Source organism: Pan paniscus, chromosome 18, assembly GCF_029289425.2.
Source record: "Pan paniscus chromosome 18, NHGRI_mPanPan1-v2.0_pri, whole genome shotgun sequence".
Classification (NCBI taxonomy): domain Eukaryota; kingdom Metazoa; phylum Chordata; class Mammalia; order Primates; family Hominidae; genus Pan; species Pan paniscus.
The window spans coordinates 16,976,276-16,980,702 of record NC_073267.2 but is presented as its reverse complement, the minus strand read 5'-3'; positions in this window follow the sequence as shown (position 1 = coordinate 16,980,702).

Genomic DNA, 4,427 nt, shown 5'->3' with positions numbered 1-4,427 from the left:
GATATATTCTACGACAGAAATGTAGAAATTAGAAATTAGAAAACACTGTGTTTCGTGAAAGAACCAAGACACAGAAGGCCACATATTGTATGACTCCATGTGTATCAAATACCCAGAATGGGCAAATCCATAGAGACAGAAAGTAAATTAGTGGTTGCCAGAGGCTGGGGACAGGAGTGAAAGAGTGGCTGCTTAATGGTAGAAGGTCTGGGGTTGGGGGGTGATGAAAACATCCTAGAATTAGACAGTGGTGATAGTTGAAAAATCTTGAGAATACACTAAGACCACTAAATTATACACTTTTAAATGGTGAGTTTTATAAGACATGAATTATATCCCAATGTAAAAAAAAAGCAATGTGCCATATTAGGACCTTCTGTGAGGGTGGAAACTCATCAGCTTTGGGGTCAAGTAGATCTGGGTTGTTGTCCAGGGACTACCAGTGCCTAATTGTATGGACTTGAGCAAGTTTCTCAGTACCCAAGAGCTCAGATTATCCATCTGTGAAATGGGAATAATAAGACTCACTTTGCAAGGCTGCTGTCAGGATTAATGATTGTCTTTATCAAAGATGGTAACAGAAACTCACTCGAGCAGCATAAGCCAAAATAAGCATTTTATGAAAGGAATCAGGGACATTTTACAGAAGCCCAGTTCACTAAGAACAATTTGGCCACATAAGAAACTTGAACCAGGAATTTAAAATATATCAAATCCAAGGTTGATATTCTTTCTGGAGTATATGTAGTGAACAGAGAAATTTCTTTCAAATTATTCATTCATGGAAAATCAAGATTTGGCATTGCATTTTAAACTTAATCCATTAGAGTCACTTAGTTATTTGCAAAATAACATTTTGGTAAAGGAGAATTTATTTGAATATCAAATAAGAAAAGGTTCAATACCCTACCTGGTAGAGCTGGAAAACAGTTGATGATCACAGGCTTGGAACACAAAATCAACCTCCTGTAACAAATTTAGTTTATGACCTTAAAAGGAAAAATGGACTTTTCTACAATAAACATTCAAACAAACATGGTTTCCAATAATAAATGTTTTTAAATCTCAAGGTCATAATAAATCAGTCCTGGGACTCTTAAAGCAAACTTTTTTATAGTATAGGAACATGCTTTCCTATTTTATAATCAAAATTAGAAGGAAACTAGACTCTATGTTGGCAAGAGACAAACTTACACATAGACTTTAACTTAATTCTTTGGGGTAGTTGCCTTAATAGCCATTGACCTTCTTTATCAGTCTGAAGGAGTGATTCTCAGCTCTAGCTACACATTGAAATCACTGAGTACCTTTTTAAAAATACCAATGTCACTGGCCGGGCCCAGTGGCTCACATCTGCAATCCCAGCACTTTGGGAGGCCAAGGCAGGTGGATCACTTGAGCCCAGGAATTCGAGACCAACCTGGGCAACATAGTGAGACTCTGTCTCTCCAAAAAATTCAAAAAATTAGCCAGGCATGGTGGCACATGCTTGTAGTCCCAGCTACTTGGGAGGCTGAGGACAGGTGGTTGTAACCTTCTATTTCTCATGTTGAGTGATGAAGTCTATGATCCCTTCCCCTTGAACCTTAGCAACTGCCTCAATCATTAAGATTAAGATTACAGCAGAAAAGATGCTATTTGACTTCCAGGGCTAGAGCATAAAAAATCATAGGCATGTCCTCCTTGCTTTCTGGAGCCGCTCACTCTTGCACACCAGCCACCATGTAGTGAGGAAGTCCAACCAGCCCATGTGAAGAGAACACCTGGGGAGGCCACATGCATACATTTTGGCTAACTGGCTGGCTGAGATCCCAGCTAACGGTGAGTATTAGAAGGATCGCATGAGCCTGGGAGGTCGAGGCTGCAGCGAGCCGTGTTCGTGCCACTGCACTCCAGCCTGGGCAACAGAGTGACCCTGTCTCAAAAAATAAAATTAAATTAAAAACAAATAAAATACTAATGTCCTGATCCCACTCAAAAAGTCTGATTTAATCCGTATGAAGTAGGGCCTGGCACGTTTGACGAACAAGCAAGGAGGCAAGAATGGCTGCAGCGGAGTAAACAATGGCGAGAGGGACGGGAGATGAGGCCATTGAGGCTAGGGCATGTGTGTCCTGGCATGCCAATGTGAGGGCTTGGGATTTTCATCTAAAGAAATGGGGAGCCATCACGGGGACCACTTGGCTACAAGTAGCAAAAAACCAACTCAAATCAGTCCAAGCAAAAGTGGGAAGTTATTGGCTTTTCTAAGTCTAAATAGAGCTGATTTAAAGCTCAACATTATATTATGTCTCTCTCTTTCTCTCCCCCCCTTCAATGTCCCTCTCCCTCTCCCTCTCAATGACTTTCCATCTTTTGGCTCGTTCTCCCTATAGACAAGATTTCTCCTCATGGTATAGGAGACAGCCCCTGGCAGTCCCTGACTCACTTCTTTCAGCCCCATTATTCAAAAGCCAAGACCCTGTCTCTCACAGCTCTGTATTAAAGAACAAAAAAAAAATTCTGAGTAGGTGATTGGCTTAGCTAAGGTCACGTGCCCATAGCTGGACCAATCCACATGGCCAGGATATTGGGGAACTCTGATTGGCCTGGTCACTTGCCCAGTCCTTCTACAGGAGTGAGGGAGAAAGCAGGATGCTGGGACTGGAAATTATCAGGACTGATGTGGGTAAAAGAAAGTGAGGCCGGGTACAGTGGCTCAGGCCTGTAATCCCAGCACTTTGGAAGGCTGAGGTGGGTGGATTATCTGAGGTCAGGGGTTCGAGACCAGCCTGACCAACATGGTGAAACCCCATCTCTACTAAAAATACAAAATTAGCTGGGTGTGGTAGCACACACCTGTAGTCCCAGCTACTTGGGAGGCTAAGACAGCAGAATCGCTTGAACCCGGGAGGTGGAGGTTGCAGTAAGCCGAGATTGCGCCACTGCACTCCAGCCTGGGCAACAAGAGTGAAACTCCGTCTCAAAAGAAAAGAAAAGAAGAGAGAGAGGGAGAGAGAGAGAGAGAAAGAAAGAGAGAAAGAAAGAGAAAGAGAAAAAGAAAGAAAGGAAGAAAGAAAGAGAGAAAGAGAGAGAGAAAGAAAGAAAAAGAATAGAAAAGAGAGAGGAGATGCTCAACAGTAAAAACAATCCAGGTTTACGGCATGGTGGTGTAAAATTCTACTCTTGCTTTGCCCATTTGATTCACCCATGTGTGTGATGGGCCGTAGAGGACTAGTAACACTTTTTGTCTTTATTCTTATCCCTCTACTAACTCGGGCAGACCAGATAGAACACTTAGAGCTCCATAGAACCTTCTCTTCCTCTCTCTTCTCTCTTCTTTTCTCCTTTCTTCACTCCTTCTCTCTCTCACCCCAGTTTATTCTCCTGTCTTTGAATATTGCCTTTCTGAGCTAAAAGAAGAACTACCATCAACCCAGCAATCCCATTACTGGATGTATACCCAGAGGAATATAAAGCATTTTACCATAAAGACACATACACGTGAATGTTCACTGCAGCACTGTTCACGATAGCAAAGACATGGAATCAACCTAAATGCCTGTCAATGACAGACTGGATAAAGAAAATGTGGTACATATACACCATGGAATATTATGCAGCCATAAAAAAGGGCAAGATCATGGCTTTTGTGGGAACATGGATGGAGCTGGAGCCTATCATCCTCAGCAAACTAACGCAGGAACAGAAAACCAAACACCACATGTTCTTACATATAAGTGGGAGCTAAATGATAAGAACTTACGAACAGAAAGAAGGAAATAACAGACACTGGAGTCTACTTGACGGGGGAGGGTGGGAGGAGGAAGAGGAGCAGAAAAGATAACTATTGGGGACTGAGCTTAATCCCTGGGTGATGTAATGATATGTACAACAAACCTCTGTGACAAATCTTTATGTAACAAACTTTCACATGTATCCTCAAACCCAAAATAAAAAAAAATTTTAATAATAAAAAATTAAGAATTAAAAAAGATCACCTTTCTCTACTTTTCTGCTTTTCTTTCCAACAAACATTCAAACAAATATGGTTTCCTATAACATTTTTTTAACCTCAAGGTTCTAAGTCAACAGAGCAGAAAGTGGTCACTCAAGGACGCTTGACATCACTTCCCAGTCTACATATCCAACCCTGAATGACAAATATTGGTGTCCAATTTCAAAATTCCAGGAGAAACAATACAATTGTCCTGGCTTGGTTCAGGGAACCAAGGTCCCAAGGTCTTACGGTCCACCGTTTTTTTCATCACAGGTACAAAGGCAAACTCTGATAAACTAAGCAGAGAAACATATAGTTCTATTGAATCATTGGTAGTCAATAGTATACTAACTGCTGGCCAGATACCAGACTAAAAGTTTTTCCATGCTTTTTTTTTTTTTTTTTTTTTTTTTTTTTTTTTGAGACAGAGTCTTGCTCTGTCGCTCAG